Source organism: Macrobrachium rosenbergii, chromosome 4 (assembly GCF_040412425.1).
Source record: "Macrobrachium rosenbergii isolate ZJJX-2024 chromosome 4, ASM4041242v1, whole genome shotgun sequence".
In the NCBI taxonomy this organism is placed as follows: domain Eukaryota; kingdom Metazoa; phylum Arthropoda; class Malacostraca; order Decapoda; family Palaemonidae; genus Macrobrachium; species Macrobrachium rosenbergii.
In genome coordinates, this window is record NC_089744.1 from 2652501 (window position 1) to 2673447 (window position 20947).

General features: G+C 34.5%; 1 long non-coding RNA gene across 1 annotated transcript in view; it reads right to left on the reverse strand.

Moving 5' to 3' along the window:
- The window catches only part of LOC136829672 (uncharacterized), a 41034-nt gene that overhangs the window by 14562 nt on the left and 5525 nt on the right, over window positions 1-20947 (reverse strand). The gene's annotated exons all lie outside the window — the stretch shown is intronic.

Consider the following 20947-nt stretch of genomic DNA (forward strand, 5'->3'; position numbering starts at 1 on the left):
GAGAGAGAGAGAGAGAGAGAGAGAGAGAGAGAGAGAGAGATGAAACCGTTGCCCTAATCACTGCGACTAAAAAAAAAAAAAAAACTCCTTCTAAAGGCTCTCACGGGAAAAGGTTTTTCCACTGTGACGAAATGACTACCATGTCTCTCTGTCACAGTATTTCAACACTTGCATATGATCACCTATTTTTCACGAATGTCCGGAATAACGTATATATATCTTCCACGACGCAGAAACATATAGCAACAAGACCAGCGTTAGAAATCGGGTGACGTGAATAGCAGCAAAAAGGCCGTGATTATTTCAGTCATTCCTACCAGTCTAATTCCAAGGTCGAGTCTCCTCCCGCCCCCACCCACCTTAAAATCCCTGGCAGGGACCACGCGTGCTTGTAATTCAGGGCGCCGAAATTTCTTAATTGCTTCCTCAAGAAAAAGGTAAAATACGTTTTCGGTTTTTTGTTTTACAGTCGTCGCAAATTTAGTTACTTTTTCTTTATGGCTTATTCTTTTTTTGTTAGGCTGCTATTCCATTCCAGTCGTTATTTTCTAATGACTTTTACGGTCTTCTTGCATTGCTGTTCGTTTTGTTTCGTTCCCTGTTATTATAAAACGCTGTCGTATTTTTTTGTAAACTCACCACGAAAGAAATTTAAAACCCAGTCCAGTAATAATTCAGTTCCAGAAATGATGTAATACCACTAAATGAATGAAACTGCCGACGGATTTATTGCCTTGTGAAAAAGATAGATCGTACAGACCTCTACTACCATTGACTAACAAAAGCGGTGAAACCTGACTCGAGTCGTTAAGTCTGGACCGAAAACCTTTTCGGAAATAAATGTCTGTTCCGTGACCCTCTGACCGAAGGATTTTCTCTTTTCCTTTAAACGAGGCGAACGCATATTTTATTGTACACTGCTTGGCAAATAGTTATTTTTTTCCTCTTTTTTATATTTCATATCTCTCTCTCTCTCTCTCTCTCTTGTGAATTTTCATCGTTTTTCCTTTATAAAATTATTTTATTTTTTCCATATTTTTATACTTCATCTCTCTCTCTCTCTCTCTCTCTCTCTCTCTCTCTCTCTCTCTCTCTCTGCTGTGAATTTTCATCGTTTTTCCTTTATAAAATTATTTTATTTTTCCTATTTTTATACTTCACATGTCTCTCTCTCTCTCTCTCTCTTGTGAATTTTCATCGTTTTTTCTTTATTATTATTGTAATTTTTCCTATTTTTATACTTCATATTTCTCTTCTCTCTCTCTCTCTCTCTCTCTCTCTCTCTCTCTCTCTCTCTCTCTCTCTCTTGTGAATTATCACCGTTTTTCCTTTATAATATTACTGTAATCTTTTCCTATTTCTTATACTTCATATGTTTTCTCTCTCTCTCTCTCTCTCTCTCTCTTGTGAATTATCACCGTTTTTCCTTTATAATATTACTGTAATCTTTTCCTATTTCTTATACTTCATATCTCTCTCTCTCTCTCTCTCTCTCTCTTGTGAATTTTCATCGTTTTTCCTTTATAATATTACTGTAATCTTTTCCTATTTCTTATACTTCATATCTCTCTCTCTCTCTCTCTCTCTCTCTCTCTCTCTCTCTCTCTCTCTCTCTCTCTCTCTCTCTTGTGAATTTTCATCGTTTTTCCTTTATAATATTACTGTAATCTTTTGTATTTCTTATACTTCATCTCTCTCTCTTATCTCTCTCTCTCTCTCTCTCTCTCTCTCTTGTGAATTTTCATCGTTTTTCCTTTATAATATTACTGTAATCTTTTCCTATTTCTCTCATATCTCTCTCTCTCTCTCTCTCTCTCTCTCTCTCTCTCTGTGAATTTTCATCTTGTTTTTCCTTTATAATATTACTGTAATCTTTTCCTATTTCTTATACTTCATATGTCTCTCTCTCTCTCTCTCTCTCTCTCTCTCTCTCTCTCTCTCTCTCTCTCTCTCTCTCTCGTGAATTTCCATCGGTTTTCCTTTATCAAATTAATTTAAACTTTTGTTTCTTCTTTTACACTCAGCGATTAAATGGACTTTCCAGTTAACAATGAGACTGTATCATCAATCATTTTTCTGCACCACTGGAAAGGCAGTCAGTTACAGTCTACTCTTTTCATTCCTGCTCGTGAAAAACAGTTCATAGCATTTCATTTCATTCATAAATGTATAAAGATGACTGGAAGGACGGACTTCAAATTATTCATTCTCTTTATTTTATCTCTACCAATTTATTTTCACTTGTCTAAATGAAAACAATGGTATACTTTGTCCTCCTCTCCCCAACCAGCCCTCCCCTCTCTCTCTCTCTCTCTCTCTCTCTCTCTCTCTCTCTCTCTCTCTCTCTCTGGCCTCGTAGTTATAGTTGTAGTAAAAGCCACGTTTGATCCCGGAACGAGGAAGGGGCGGTATAGGCACGCTTCCTTGAACTCCAGTATGTCCTTGATAACCTAAACACTCATTTTGCTTCTGGTTTTAGTCTCGGAATGGGAGAGAGAGAGAGAGAGAGAGAGAGAGAGAGAGAGAGAGAGAGAGAGAGAGAGAGAGAAGAAAAATGAGGTACAGGTAATAGAATGAGTGATCACTGCTCTGTCAAAGTACATGTCATATTATAATAGCTGAAACCAGAGGGTCACAGCGAGGTACTTATGAAAGTTTCAGATCTCTCTCTCTCTCTCTCTCTCTCTCTCTCTCTCTCTCTCTCTCTCTCTCTCTCTCTCCAAGCTAATGATTGGTACTAAATAAAAAATCAGCACTAATTAATTATAGCACCAGCACATATGACAGGTGAAAGTTCGAGAGAATTCGTGACATATGGTTACAACCCATACTTGTGATCCACAGTAACAATCACATCAGTGAATCATCACATAGTACGAAAAATCTACGTATTTTATTTTAGTAAATATCAAAAACTCAAACATATATCACGCGGTTTTTTTAATAAGGAACTGTACTTTTCATTAATGGTGAACAGTTTAAGCGCGGTTTAAAATGTCAAAAATCAATCTTCGTTTGCGCAGTAAAATGATAGCCTTCATTTACCTAAAAAAATAGTTATCCCTCGTTCATCAGAGGACAAATAACTTCCAAAGAGAAAGTTGATATTCTTGACTGATTAAATGTACATATTATTATTGAGTAGATGAAGCCTATTCGCATGGAACAAGCACACATTTTCCAAAGAACGTTGATTTCAACCTCCCGCCGCAGACCCCACACTGCAGCCGTAACTGATCACGATACAGGGCCAGTGATTTTTCATCGCCCTGGGGTGACGCGAACCTGCGACATGATGGCATGCCACGACACTAACCACTAAACCAACGGACCAGCTGGTCCATATTAGGCTCGAACTCACAAGTATGCGAGAGTGGTGTACAGAATGCGTAGTCTTAACCCTGGGATTCCCATTGACACGATTTTTATTGGAGCGCTTCTGATCACACGTCGTTCTTCTGCATGCAGAGGCTTGGATGCGCTTTCCGCGTTACCTATTTTCTATTTTGCGAAAGAGGAAAGTAATCGTTACTTGAATTTATTGGTCGTTGTATTAGAAGAGGATTCTTGAGTTGCATTTTTAGAATTATGTTCTCAGAAAATTACATAAATCTCGCTATAAAATCAATGCGTAAGAGTTTAAATGATTAGGTGTGATTTCAATGGACTGTCTTGCAGCAACTTTTTAGATACAAGGCATTCAGGAAACCAGTCTTAATATGATGAGATGTAACAGACAGACGTTTATTGCAACCTTTCTATTAATATGATATCGGCATTTATGCCTACACCCGAAGTACATTTTTGTTTGTTTTGACCATGTTAAAATCTCTCTCTCTCTCTCTCTCTCTCTCTCTCTCTATATCTCTCTCTCTCTATCTATATATATATATATATATATATATATATATATATATATATATATATATATATATATATATATATATATATATATATATATATATATATATATATATATATATATATATATATATATACAGGGTGTTTTTGAAATTAGAGCCCCCCCTCTACAGCATAAACTAAAATTGATATGGACAAAAACAAAAGTAATTCAGAACAGGTATTTATTTAAGTTTCTCTCTGATTATTTAATATTTTGTGTGGCCTCCATCTGCCAGCAAATCACAAAAAAACTGAGACTTAAACTCCATTTCCCTGAGCACTTCGGTCACCTCTCTTCACAGGTTGTCGAGGCCTGGTATACCATAATAGTTCACTGTGCGCGCTTCAGCACAATCCTTTAAGTTACTACCAATGTTTTCACACACATTAAGTCAGGGGAGCTACCTGGAAATTCACTTGACAAGAAGAAATCGATACCACTGTTTCGAATCAGCTCCTGTGTCTGAAGAGCCTTGAAACATGGTGCCTTATCATGCAAAAATGTGACTTCTTCAATAAATAACACATTTTCAGGATCTTTGAGGAAAGGAAATACTCCACCAGTAAGCACAGTTTCTCTGAAGTATTCGCCATTTCCATGACAGTCTTTTTCTTTGATGATCCACATTAACCATTTGGCTGTGAAACAGAGAAAAATTGCCAAACACTCAGGAAATTTCACAACTTGTCGATAGCTCACGTCATCGCTGATATCATACAACTTTGCAGCCCAAATTATTTCATTTTTATGATTTGGCTTCCTGACTGTGTGAATGAAGAATTCATCTGATATGGCAACATGGAGAAAGTCAGCTTAATCCCAATCTTTAAGACATGAGCCACAAAACCATGCACGGTCTTCTCTCTGTTGCTGAGTGATGTTGGGCTTGCTGATAACATGAAATGGCTTGATACCAGATTTTTCAACTCACGATATACAGCACTATAACTTCTCTTCTTTCCCCTTTTTGTTTCTAGTTCAAGCACCAATTTACGTAAAGACTTTCTTGGTCTACCCACTGCCTCAGCTATGATGTCTTTTGACTCCTGAGAAAGGACTTCAGGCCTTCCAAGATTCTCACTCTTTTCGCGATGACAGTCTTATGGATTTTTGTTCCAGTTTCTTTTAACAAAGGATTCATCTCTTAATGTATTTAGCAATCCAGGAACGTAAAATGAAGGATGCGCCAGTATCCCTGGCCTCTCTGAAGATTATAGCCCGGATTCGGTCAATCCATCTGATTTCCTCCAAGTCGTTAGGCATGGCTGTATCTAACTCCGTCACTCAGTCTGAAAATACAAGAAATGTAAAATGAAAAATTACCTTAATAGAAACTTAAAATAATGTACTTGGAGATAGGCTATAGCAAGAAACTTCATAACTTTCCATTTGTTCTGTGGAGGGAGGGCTCTAATTTCGAAACACCTGGTATATATATATATATATATATATATATATATATATATATATATATATATATATATATATATAAATATATATATACATATATATATACATATATATATATATATATATATATATATATATATATATATATATGTATATGTATATATGTATATATATATATATATATATATATATATATATATATATATATACATATATATATATATATATATATATATATATATATATATATATATTTATCTATACATTCAAAGATACATATATATATATATATATATATATATATATATATATATATATATATATATATATATATATATATACATACATACATATATATATATATATATATATATATATATATATATATATATATATAAATATCTGTTTAAAAGAATAACTGAACTATCAAAAAATTTGCTACCAGTTCCAAACATACATATGATTGCCCCTTTCGTAACAATTTACTTTGAAACTTAAGGATCAAAGGTTCATTAAACTGTATCTATACGGAATATTAATGTCAGTAGGTGAGGTCTCATTCTAAATTTGTAAGTTTTTTCTTCTATAGAAGATAGAAAAATCCTCATCACGAACTGCAATCAGTTTTATATACATATATTTATATGTATATATATATATATATATATATATATATATATATATATATATATATATATATATATATATATATATATATATATTATATATTTTTATAATATATATGAATATATATATATGTGTATGTGTTTATATATGTATGTATATATACAGTATAATATATATAAATATATATATATATATATATAGTGTATATGTGTGTGTGTTTGTGTATATATATACACACACACATCGTGGAAAACCTCTGACTCTTGTAAGGCAAATTGCAACGATGCAAAGATTTACTTTAAATACTGATTGGTACAGTGTAATGAATCTTTGATTCTCAAGTTTCAAAGTAAACTGTTACGACAGGGACAACCACACCTGCGTGTGGAACTGTTAGGAAATCTTTCAACAGTTCAGTTATTGTTCTAAACGGGAAGCGGACAAACTGATCTTTATAAAAAAAATGACTCTCAGACCTCTGTTCAAAGCTTTCATCATTAGACCTGGTTTTTCTACTTCATTTTCACTTTCTTTCCCTGAAGTGCTGCGCCCCTCTCTCTCTCTCTCTCTCTCTCTGTAACTTTTAAAAATGCACGTACATACATACAGTACATACATACAAACATTCATGCATACATACTCATATACATACATACATACACGCATACGTGCACAAACACACATATATATATATATATATATATATATATATATATATATATATATATATATATATATATATATATATATATATATATATATATATATATATATATCTCAGGACAGGGTGACAAGGAGACAGTCGGTCATCTGTAGGTGGTATTTATTTGCCGACGCGTTTCGTAACACATTGTTACATCATCAAGGCTAAAAAGAAAATTTACAAATTAAAATACATGGAATAAAACTAACGACTTCAAGAGAGTCTCAACATGCTATATAAATGTACATTAAAACAAGACAGTTCATAAAAGCACCTGCTAGACTCAAAGGTTGAAGACTGAATGACTAAAAAGGGAAAAGGAATGCAGCAAAGAAAGCTGGCTCAAGCCAGATACAACTGAACAGAGGTGGTGTGTGAGTTCAACTTAGGAACTAGCTGTTTTATGAAGAACGATTCCACCTCTGTTCAGTTGTATCTGGCTTGAACCAGTTTTCTTTGCTGCATTCCTTTTCCCTTTTAGTCATTCAGTCTTCAACCTTTTAGTCTAGCAGGTGCTTTTTACGAACTGTCTTGTTTTAATGTATATTTATATAGCATGTTGAGACTCTCTTGAAGTCGTTAGTTTTATTCCATGTATTTTAATTTGTAAATTTTCTTTTTAGCCTTGATGATGTAACAATGTGTTACGAAACGCGTCGGCAAATAAATACCACCTACAGATGACCGACTGTCTCCTTGTCACCCTGTCCTGAGATATGCTGTGGCCTGCTTGCGCCAGCAACTTCTGTTTTATATATATATATATATATATATATATATATATATATATATATATATATATATATATATATATATATATATATATGCTGGTGTTTGTGCATTTATGCATGTATGTATGTATATGAGTACGTATGCATGTATGTTTGTATGTAGGTATGTATGTGTGCATACAAACACATATACGCATTGTACGTGCATAACTGCATATATATATATATATATATATATATATATATATATATATATATATATATATATATATATATATATATATATATATATATATATATATATACTCGTATATATATATATATATATATATATATATATATATATATTATTTATATGTGTGTGTATTTATTTTTCATTTATTTATTAGAGTGATACGTAATTTCCTCAATCCGAGGACTTGCAGACTCACGATATCTTCACCAAGAAGCGAACTGGTCTTCCGATCTTAAGATGTGGCTGATCTAGGGAGCGTTACCTCCATGCCAAGTTTCAGTTTTTTTTTTTTTTTTTTTTTTTTTTTCACGAATAAACCAGTTCGGTAGAGAAGTCGATACTAAGCTGATCGATTCTAACCTTAATTCAGACGAAATAACTGTTCTTCCTCTGCCCCTGAGATTGTCAGTTGCATGGAAGCATCAAAGCAAGCAAGCGGAGTGTAAACGAAGTCAGTTTTATGACTTTGTTCGCGCCTTGACGCAACAGCTTTGAATTTCCTCTTCACTTAAGTAACACAAGAAAGCAATTTGACTAATTCATCTGAGTCAACAATAGACTCTGGACAGATCTGGAGGACAAAAGAATCGTCGAACAATCTTCTGTAAAGAAAGAAGAAAATTCCTAGGGGAAAAAAACCCGTTAACAAGAAATACAAATCTGTTCCACCCGGTTGACTCGAAGCAGACGACTCTGATTCATGAGACGCCAATCTTTCACACGTAATCGTTCTTGAGTCGAAAAGACTGAAAATTGTTTGAATTATTTTCGCTGGTTAGTTGGTTTAGTTTCTGATGGAACTAATTCACGGCTTCAAAAAAAAAAAAAGCTTCATTCGGTCATGAATAAAAAATCTCTAAGAGGGAAGTGATGAATTTTGCTAAATGTGACGAAATTCGATTCATAAAATGCTTCACGAAATCATTCAAAGAGGTTCACATAAGTCACTTCGGTAAAAGCGTCATTACAAAGAAAATTTTAAAAGATTAAGTACAATGAAAAGCACCAAAGTGGTGGATGACATAATTAACTGACATCACTAAAGTTTTCGAAAACGGTTACACCATCGGACCTTGCGATCTTAAAAGGGAAATTTTCAGCGTTACAGAAATATAAGCTGCCTTACAAAGGCGTCATGGGAAACTTACTATGGGTAAATGATCCTGTGAAAATATTACTACCTTTGTTTGTAGAATTACATGTATATTTACATAACAGAAAACAGAAATTCCGTTTGATTTGTTGCAGAAAAAGAGAAGAAAAAAAAAAAAAAATATATATATATATATATATATATATATATATATATATATATATACATATATATATACAGTATATACATATATACGTATATATATGTGGGTGTGTCAGTGTGTTTGTATACATATGTATATATATATACATATATATATATATATATATATATATATATATATATATATATATATATATATATATATATATATATATAAATTGCACCACTGGTATCTCCAAAACTTTCGTAAAAGCTTTTGTATAAGGCCACTGCTCAACATACGTCGTTCGAGATAAAAAAATAAAAATGCAAGTAGAACCGCTTTTTTAATCTTCTCTTATCTGTGTTCAAAGAAAAGAAATACTCTAAAGTAGGTAATGTCTGCCATTAAATCTCACCAATCACAGGAATTTCTGGAGCTAAAAGGAAACCAGCATCAACGCTACCGAAAATAATTATCCCGAGTGGCGGGACCCAACGCGAAATATGAAAAGTGACAATATCTTCAAGAAAAAGGGCAGAGCGAGTTTACTGTTTACAGTAATAAAAAAAAAAAAATGGAAACGAAACCTGAAAGTCACCCACCGTTGGATTCATGTGCTCTGGAATTCCCTGTTTCCCCCCCCCCCCCCCACTTCTACTTCTTCTTATTCCTCCTGTTTTTTTTTCTTCTTCTTCTTCTTAGGAGCCTTCAAACTGACTTTTACGAAGAACCGGATTTTGTTGTCACTTTGAGCGCGAGTTTTTTTTTTTTCATATTCATATATCAGTTTTTATTTCTCCTAAGTGACTTGCATTTTTCATTTGTCAGTGAGTTCATTGTCTAGAAACGTAAAAAAAAAAATTATCAAGAGTAATAAAAGAGTTCGTGAAAAGTTTTAGAAGAAGACAGTCAAGGTAAAAAGATGAAGTTTCAAATTTTGTAAGTGCTTCCTTTACAGCTTTAAGATTAAGGTAATAATAATAATAATAATAATAATAATAATAATAATAATAATAATAATAATAATAATAATAATAATAATAATTTTTCTACACTGAGCGGTCTCCCCATACCAGAGCGTGACTTCAGAGTAATAACAGGACAAAGATGGCTGCTAGATTCATTCATAAGCTGCTAAATACAGGATGAAACTCTTGTGCCGATAACTTCCTAACATTAGTCGTTCGTACCTCTACTCTTGTGGAAGTTTTATGCACAGGGTTTTATTCGGATCCAGCAATTAAAATATGAACTTGGCTATGTCTTCCGTCCTTTGTCTGCTAGAACCCACCCCTGGTAGGGAGCATATATATATATATATATATATATATATATATATATATATATATATATATATATATATATATATATATATATATAAATATATATATTTATATACAGCATACATATATAAATATTATATATATATATATATATATATATATATATATATATATATCATGTATGTGTATCTATATAAATATATTTGATCATATTAAACAAAAAAGATGCTATATAAAAAAAGAATACAAAAATACCCGATAGGTCATATACGTTGTACTGACATATTCTGGAATTCCCAACTTTTTATTTCTTCCACCGAGTCTCAAACTGTCTTTTTTCAAAGACCTTCGCATGTCAAAAGATCTTTTTCTTCTACTCATGTATCACTTTTTATGAGCCTCGAGAGGCTCGTTTTTTTCATTTGCTTGAGTTTTTTCAAGTCAAGAATTTTAGGGTATCGAGTGCCAAGAGGATAAGGGAAGGGGGTCAAAGATCTTTTGGGGAAAGGCTCATGCCAGAGAGAGAGAGAGAGAGAGAGAGAGAGAGAGAGAGTTTTTTCAAGTCTCAGAGATTTTGGGTGCCAAGTTTTGACTGAAGTTCATAAAAACTATAGTTTCAAAAAGGTATTCGATATTTAAACATATGTCTCCATTAGAGACATAGGAGAGATAAGGTAAGAAAGAACATGGAGAATAATTCTTTAGGCAATTAATAAATGAACAATAAGGAAATAATCTTTATAAATAAATAATGGAAAGTCTCACATCAGTTCTGTACTTGGGCAAGTCAGAAATTCCGACTTTTGCGGGGATATGCCCGATTTCATCACGTATCTCTTTCCTCGGTGTGTTTCAGAGTCCACAGCTTTATGCTTAGGGCAGTTCGTTTCCTCTTTAAAATGTATTAGAGACATTTGCAATTATTTAAAGAAAAAAAAATACACTTGAGTACGGGACAAATCGGGCTTTCGTCATTTAACATCGTCAGTTTTCCGAAAAAAGAGTTTTGAATTTAACCGAGCCGAATCTTCATCTCTTGTGAACAGACTGAGGATGTCGTTTATAAAACAAACTGATTACTCAGTCCCCCTTCAGTCTGATTCCTTCATAACCCGCTTATAATTAATGATATTCATAATCAAGCTCACAAAAAAAAAAAAAACAGAAGTATAATAACAATCGAAAAAGCAAATGAATGCGTCTCTTGCCTTACGTCATACACTGAATAAAAAAAAAACAGAAAAATTTGCCGTAAATGGAGTCATAACATTGAGCAATTAAATTCTAAATTAAAACGAAACTTACATTTGACAGACCCTTGCATCAATAACAAAAGAAAAAAAAATGGGTTCCGTAACATAAGCATAAGAACGACGGACATACGAAGGAGAATGAAAAGGCAAAAAAAAGTAAAATAAGACCCTTAACGTAACTCAATTATTTTTCTTAGGAAGAGGCCATTCACGTTTCAAGGTCCAACGACGAAGGCAATTTACTCCAGGAGCGTTCACAGGTGTGTCTATTTATGCGTGTGTCTTAATGTCAGTGTTTTTACGAAGCTCTGCTCAATAACGCGTGATAAAAACATGACGTATAGCTTAGAGGAAGTTTGAAGTGATCAGTTACCAGCCAATGACGCTCAGGGCTAATTTCCTATTTCTTGCCGAGGCAGAGAAGGGTAACTGCTCACTAGAGGCTGAAGATATTGTGGATTTACCGCTGCACCTTCTTTCGTAGGACAGAGAGAGAGAGAGAGAGAGAGAGAGAAGGCGGGGGGGGTGAACTACAAGACTGACTGTTGATCCTACAAAGGACGTTACCTTCTGAATCGTTAGTTTCCAACTTTTTTTAATGGGACGGGTTACCAAGTATCCTTAATTAGCACCATGGCCGAAGATCGAAGGAAAAAGAAATAGGAAGAAAGGAGAGTGGAGGTGATCTACGTGTCATACAATTGACTTACTTCCTAAAGCAAGGAAGGTTATTCTGGAAGCAAATGAAAAACAGAAGCGTTTGGAGAAATCTGAAGCTTAGGGATCGAGGAGGGGAAAAATTGAACCATTATCATCAATAATACTATCAGGATCTCCTTTGGACCCCTGGAAACTGTACTTGACATTTACCGTGGAATACCTTTTCTATTTCCAGTCAGTATTGCTTGTCTAGAGAGCATGACCGTGCTTTGATGAGCTGGGTGAAGTAATCACTTCGAATTGCAAACAACTGATCATCATTGACACCTTCCTTTCGCTATATTAATCCCGGTATAGTTCACCCCCTCCGTTGTCAACAGCCATTGACGGGATAAACTGTCTTAGAAAGAAGCATCTGCTTCTAAACCTTATGTTTGAAATCTAAAACCTCTTTCTCTTGTCAGGATACTCTTGAACCTTCCTCTTTTTTCATTTTGCTGAGGCCGATTAGAAGTATTACATTCGAGACTCTGCTTATATAGATCTGGCTTCGTTGCTCGAAATTCATTTTACTGGTTTCTGGTGGATGTTCGTTAATTGCTTCTCAATGGCTTGCCCTTATTACCCTGTTCCACTACTTGCTAATCTATGATATTAAACATTATTTAATACCCTAAACACAGACACACACACACATATATATATATGTATGTATGTATACATACGAGTATATGTATGTATATATATATAAAAGTATATGTATATATCTATGTGTGTGTATGTGTGTGTGCATGTGTGTGTGTGATGTTGAATCCACACCCTTTGGATTCAGTGTCAGAATTGTATGGGTCGACACTAAGCTCTGAACCCTGACATAAATATATATTTTTCCTTTGCAACTTCCAATGTTACTTAGTCCTTTTTGCATTTAGACTGTGATAGTTCTAAAGCCAGTTTAGAGGATCAGACTTAATGCTTTTAATCACTTTCAAATTATTTGCTCATTGCACTTGAAGAAATAAAATCTCGCCTGATTGGACCTCGCCCTGACCTTGGCCACTGAGTCAAGGCCAAAGGCACAAAACCGAGTCCAAGAACGAGTCACCACTTGCTGAGGGCGAAGCCAGGATCCTGGGCGACGAAGCCAAGGTCAAGGCCGGACGAATCCGGCCTCGAAACCTCAAATACTGAATATGTATACAGTATATATATATATATATATATATATATATATATATATATATATATATATATATATATAATATATATATATACAGAGCACAGGAATTACTTTGTACCTTTTAACGTATTATTTTTTTGTAAAGACTATGAGTTTCATTATGATTTAACAACCAGTACTGTATATAATACCACCTACTGTACGTGTGGAATTTCTCATTATTCAGCTATATATATATATATATATATATATATATATATATATATATATATATATATATATATATATATATATATATATATATATATATATATATATAGTATATATCTATAAAATTTATATATATATATATATATATATATATATGTGTGTATATGAATTCCTTTTGTCACTTCATAGCCGTGACCGTATTTTCATGTTAGCTTTACTTCAACAGACTTGGAGGAATTTATTAAAACCTTTTCAAGAAGAAGAGCGTAAAGAAAGTTCATACAAGAAGAACCTTTCACAATAAAGATAGAAATATTTTATACAATTTTGGTTTGTGTAGGCAATTGCACGCACTCTCGCACGAAGGCTCACTCGCGCGTATTGTGCGTACGTTATTACACTTGATGTACGCATGCCAGTATGTTTAAGTATATGGAGTATAGAGATCAAGTTAAACGGTCTTTTTTTTGTATTTTCCTCCGCCTTGAGAAGAAGAAGAAGAAGAAGAAGAAGAAGAAGAAGAAGAAGAAGAAGAAGAAGAAGAAGGAAGAAGGAGGAGGAGGAGGAGGAATTATGATCTTAAGGCACTTCCATTTATGTATAAAACCCTTATGTTGATCGTGTCGGCTTTTTCCTACTACTAAGAAGCCGTTTCGCAATCTCAGCAAAAAACAAATTTCGTGTCCCTTTGACATTTTTTTTAACCCACTCGCGTGCTCTGTTACGGTGAATTCAACATATAAGAGATATGACTGAATGGCCGCCCAACGGTACTGAAATGCGATAACCTCGTAACGCTTACTGGTTTTATAGTTTTTCGACATCCACATAAAATCCGTTGATAAGAGGTTGCCGTGCTTCGGTTATTAGAGAGAGAGAGAGAGAGAGAGAGAGAGAGAGAACTCTTTCTCACGATAGAGCTATGATGACAAAAAGTAAATATAAAACAAAATTGGTGATGAAGTTAGAGAAATACGCGTAAATATTCCAATGAATCAATCAATTTAAAAATGAATTTTGTTCATGTTAAACGATAAGAGGATTTGCGGAGCATTTACTTTCATAATTCCTCTCATTATTGTCGTCACCATCATTTTTATAATAAGGTCTTCGGGGGCGTTTATTACAGCTACTTGTGTCGCTCTTAATGAAACTATGTTCATTTTTCATAACAACCGCAGCTTTACTGATGCTGATGCCTTACTGCTGCTGTAATATATATTGCCATTACAACGCAGCACTGGAGTTACTGTAATATATTATTAGAGCCTCGAAATCTGAAGCGCAAAAGGACTTTAACGGGGGGGGGGTGTTGGGGGGAGAACTTCCAAAGCGCCACCTACGTTACAGCAGAGTCTGAACACCATCAGGAATTAAGAAAAAAAAATTATACTCTGGTTACAGAAAAAACCATTTTCAAGTTTTGTCTATCAATACACTGTAACTGTATTTAAATAGTTGTCTGACTAGATTATCTCCAAGTCAGGATTCTTACGGTGGAGGGAAACACAAAAATCACCTTGCAGAGTATATGTACCAAGTGTCGAGCATACATGCGTCTGTATTTTGATACGGTTATTCCTGGAAGGATTGAATCTGAAAAGAAAATATACAGCTTTGTCTATTCGTATGTCGTCGGTAATTTATACTGTGATGTAGTTGTAAGTTTCTAATGATAAGCTTTGTGAATTTATTGTTTTGTTTTTAAATAGTCATTTGTGATTTTTGAAAACTTGATGATGAAGCTGAATGCTTATGTCCTTACTATCAATCATCATAATTATTATTATTTTCATCTCTCTTGTTCATCAAATTATCAAGAAATTTTTCATGAAGGTACTCCTATCTTCAAGGTCTCGGGTCACAAGACTGGCAAAATTTACAAAAAAAAATAAATACAAACAAAAAAATCTGCTTTGAACATCAAGAAATGTAGTAGTCTCAAACAAAACGTTAATAACATTTCACTGAGCCAACTGTTTCTAATCATGTCCCCTCAAAAGCACTGGGTTATCTTCCTTGGAGTAGAGGATAGGTAACAATTCTATATATATTAAAATGAATGTATGTATGTGTGTGTGGATGTTCCACATACACTCTGAAATGCATTGAGCAATTGTAACCAAACTTGGTATACATATGACTTACCATCTGGGAAAGAACACTGTTGGGGTACGACATCACTGGCAACAAAGGGGGGGCGTGTGGGAAGGGGGTGAAATGTAAAAATTACAGAAAAAGACAGATATTAATGTCTAATTCAGAGTTTTCGAGGTCGCTAAGATGAATGTTGACAGTCCCAATTCCCTTTAAGTCCAAGTTCAACCCCGATAGGGAGAGGGTGGGAAAGGGGTGACACTTAAAAAAAAAACGACAGATATTAGTGTATAATCCATAGTTTTCAAGGTCGCTTAGAAGAATAGTGACACTCTCAATCACCTCTAAGTCCAAGTTCAGCCCTAATAGGAAGGGGGGAACATGTAAAAATAACTGAAAATGACAGATTTAGTGTCTAATCCATAGTTTTCGAGGTCGCTGAGATCAATAGTGACACTCCCGATGCCCTTTAAGTCCAAATTCAGCCCTGATAGGAAAGGGGGGTGAGAAGCGTGGTGGGAAGGTGGTGAGATGTAAAAATAACCAAAACGACAGATATTAGCATCTAATCCATAGTTTTCGAGGTCCCTGAGAAGAATAGTAACACTCCCGATGCCCTTTAAGTCCAAGTTCAGACCCAATGGGGGGGGGTTGAGAAGGGGTGGGAAGGGGTGACATGTAAAAACAATCAAAAGCGACAGATATTAGTGTATAATCCATAGTTTTCGAGGTCACTGAGGTGAACAGTGACACTCCCAATGCCCTTCAAGTCCAAGTTCAGCCCTGATAGGAAGAGAGGGTGGGAAGGGGGTGGTAACATATAAAAATAACCGAAAACGACAGATATCAGTGTCTAATCCATAGTTTTTGAGGTCAATGAGATGAATTGTGACACTCCTGACACACTTTAAGTCCAACTTCAGTCCCAAAAGGAAGGCGATGGGAAGGGGTGGGAAAATGGGGACATGTTAAAAATAACTCAGAACGACAGATATTAGTGTCTAATCCATAGTTTTTTTTGAGTGTCGCTGAGTCCCAAAATGAATAGTGGGAAACATGTTAAAGATAACTGAAAACGACAGTTATTAGTGTCTAATCCATAGTTTTTGAGGTCGCTGAGATGAATAGTGAAACTTCCGATGCCCTTTAAGTCCAAGTTCAGCCCCCTATAGGAAGGGGTGGGGGGTGAGAAGGGATGAAAAATAAAATGTCAAAAATGACAGATATTAGAGTCTAATCCATAGTTTTCGAGATCGCTAGGATGAATAGAGACACTCCCAATGCCCTTCAAGTCCAAGTTCAGCTCCGATAGGAATGGGGGGGTGAGAAGTGGTGAAATATAAAATGTCAAAAATGCTGGGCAATGTAACTGAAGCAACTGTCTTAACAGAAATGGGGAAAGAGAGAGAGAGAGAGAGAGAGAGAGAGAGAGAGAGAGAGAGAGAGAGAGAGAGAGAGAGAGTTTATCGGTTGTCATCCAGAGATTTCCTGGGCAGCAATTAGCAATTCCTGCGATACACGGAAATTGTATAACTGAATTGACGCTGTATTTGCGCCACTCAGCAACAGCTACATTTGCACTGAGCTGAAAAGAATAGCAAAAAATGATCTGAAACTGTTCTCGAAAAAAAGGAAAAAAAGATATCTGGAATCAAGGTAAAGCGTGCATCGTCTGAATGTGAAAAATACTACGGGGTTTTCACTGACGATTTCAAAATTTTGGTTATTTGTCCAGGATCAATGACTTTTGAGACAATCGAAAGTCTCACATGATGAAGTTTACCAACAGCCATAGTCAGTTATTATTATTATTATTATTATTATTATTATTATTATTATTATTTTCACAAAAAATCATATTCAATTAAATTATGTGAAAAGTTCATTTTCATTGCACATTCATTCCCCAAATCTTGCCAGATCTACTTTTCTCCATTCATAAAAAAACCATCGATTTTCAGTCTTCGTCATTCCCATACCTTCTTTCAACTAGCGATATCAACCCTCCCACTTCATTCTATGACAGAACTACTACTACTACTTAGATTCACCCAGCCTTGTGCTGGCACGGGCTCTTGCTCTTCAGAAGCCCGTAACACGTGTTACGGGAATTCTGTCTGTTTCAAGGGTTTCAATCAGTTTTTGCATTGCACTGACAGACTAAAAGATGCAACTGTCATAACTCAAGATCTGACTGTCTGTCTTCATCTGCTAAGAATGGAACTGTGCCGCAAAAAGACCAAAGTAGATATGTTTTAGCACAGAAGAAGTTGCGGAAGTCAAAAGCACATAGGCTATTACCATGACATCAATTATGTCGGTACATAATTCTTCAAAATAAGGAAACACAGAAGCGAATTAAATTACTTGTCCTTACTAACGAAGACATGCGAATTCCTCACATCAGGAAGTCAGTCCACTGTGGGGCATACTTATGAAAGAAAGGTCCACCCCAAAATAATATTTCGGAAGAGTATCAAAGCCCATTTAGACAAAACTAAGCAAAGGAGAGAGTAATGAGAAAAGTGACAAGAAAAGTACTTAACCGAGTATAATGCCTTCAGCCTAAAGTGGCTGGAATATAGCCTCATCCCGCTATTTAACGTTATGTAAAGAAAAACCGCAGCTATCATGAACTGACTACCAACAAAGCCAAGACAAAATCGTACTAAAACTGTGTCCTTCAAGTTTTCTTCCTCTGCAACGTAATATGATAGCAAAACGTATCTGGCCAACCTAATGAGGCTCATTTTTCATATGATTAGTGAGGAAAACATAACTTAAGGACGATAATAAAACATTTTTCAAGTGCAATAATTCAGCAGCATATGATCAGATAGTACTTGAATTTCATAGGAGCATTGCGTTTTGAGCATTATTACAGACTATGAATACTGAGGAAAATATACGTGGTATAATAGTATCTATTGCAGTGTTTCATTTTTTACTTGGTTTTTATTCTTTTTTTTTAATTGAAGTGCTTATAACTTCAGAGTAATGCACGTAAGCAAAATGGATTGTGATTTTCTTGGTTATACGTTATTTGTGATTTTGTGTTTTTAATACAGATGGAAACTGCATTATTTTTAGACATTTCATCTACAGTTTAATGTGACGTGTAAGATATGTGAGTCTGTAAGCATAAAAGCAAAAGCGGTTTAATTATCAGAAGGACGCGTCTCGTTTTCTATGACATTTTGTGAAGTAAAACTTGTCAAACGGAATCAGACGTCGGATAAATGGTAGATAGCGATTCCTAATTTAAACTAATTATGGTAGTCCTATAATAGATGGTCAGATACCGCATTATGTTAGTTCTTTTTTTAAATTACGGTTTCTATCAGGAATTTGCTAGGTCAGAATCATTATTTCATAGGCGAATTAAACTAATTATGTCAGTCCTAAATTACTCTGCATTATTTTATATTAGCCCGAACTGAATTTTAAATTACAGTTTCTGGGTCAGAGTCATTATTTTATATCACCGAATAAAATTGTTAGTCCTATAATAGACAGCACATTATTTTTTAAATTACAGTTAAATAATCTATTTTATATCACCGGGTTAGTCCTATAATAGGCACATTTTTAGTATTGCCATAGGCAACATTATTACTCATCATTATTTTATACCAGTTTCTGGGTCAGAAGTCAATATTTTATGTCAGAGAATTAAACTAGTCATGTCAGTCCCAATGAAACTATGTTAATCCTATAATAAATAGCATATCTTTTGTTTTTAAATTAGTTTCTGGGTTGTCATAGGCAACAGTTTTACTCTACATCTTTATTTTATATCAGCGAATTAAATGAAATTACAGAGTCTGTGTCAGGCATTAGTATTACTCCAAGTCATTGTTATTTTATATCAGCGAATTAAACTAATATAATGTTAGTCCTACTGTAGATAGCGAAACTATTTGAAAAATTACAGTTTCTGGGTTGACATAGATAACAGTATTACAGTACTCTGCATCATTATCTTTTATCAGCTAATTGAACTATGTTGGTCCTTTACAGTTTATTCTCACGGTTCAAACACATTTACTGTTTACTGGGTGGACATAGACAATGGTATCACCATAAGTCATTATATCAACGAATTAAATTAGGCTGCAGTTTACTCACATGGTTTTATAGCACTGACGTCCCAGCAAACATTGATCCAGTACTTGGAATTCCTGACTCTTGGACATTGGCCCAGTACTCCCTAAAATGGTCAGAAGCATTGTGGTCCAGTTTATATCCGCTTGCACACTGGGCCACTAATGGCACTGTGTCGAAATAATTTTGGGTCAATACATACGATCCATAATCATCCCAATGCATGTACTGGAATGGTACTGGAACGATTATGCACCACTTGATTGCACTGGGCAGATACTGGCGCGATTACCAGTATCCAATTTAGGTTTCATTATGGATTGCCATAGTCAGTTTTAAATTGTTACCCGCAGTTTTTCCGATGCATGTACTGGATATGGATTGGCACAAATAAAGGATCCAGTTTCATGCATTGGGTAAATAATGCAATAATGAATCATACCCAGTGTGGGCTTCACAAAGGAGTTCCAATGCATGACAGTTTCGGTACCTGTTCCAATGACATAATCCACAATTGTGTTTTATGCATTACATACCTATGTATAACACAGGTAAAAGAATAAGAAAAACAGAAGCCTTTGGCACTTTGTTCAATGGTTCTTCGACACCTGTAAGAACCCATGGACGAACTGATAGAAACTTATTTTTCCTTTTACTGGTATTATACAGTTACATGCATAAAACATTATTTATATAGTTACTTGTATAAAACAGTTATATAGCTACATGCATAAAACATTATTTATATAGTTACATGCATAAAACATTTATATAGTCACATGCATAAAACATTTATATAGTCACATGCATAAAACATTATTGTATAGTTTATTTTCAAACTTTAGCTACTACAGGATGATGTATCATAGATATAATACGTTTCTTTCATATACTTTTCCTGGCAAAAATTTTACCCTCGTGCATCTGTATATTGCAATATTCATCTGAATTCATTTTAATCAAAATACTACAGGGTGATGATGGCAAGTATTAAAGAAATTATTGTACAAAATTATTTAAAAATATATAATTTAAACACTTTTTAGGGCCACCTCGAACGAAGGAAGTTAACTACGCTGCTAAAATTCTACCCTTCCTCATTCTACAATTCCTCATGAATTATCACGGTGGAAACTTCCGTTCGAAAGATATAATAAAACGATCTAAAGGGAAACTCATAAGATAACGAAACGTAAAATCCACGGCTTTTCTAAATACGATAAATACCCTTCATGCGACAGAAACAAAATAAAAAATTAGTTTACACATTTTCACTCCCTAATGCACTATAGGGCCCTGGAATAACGAATAC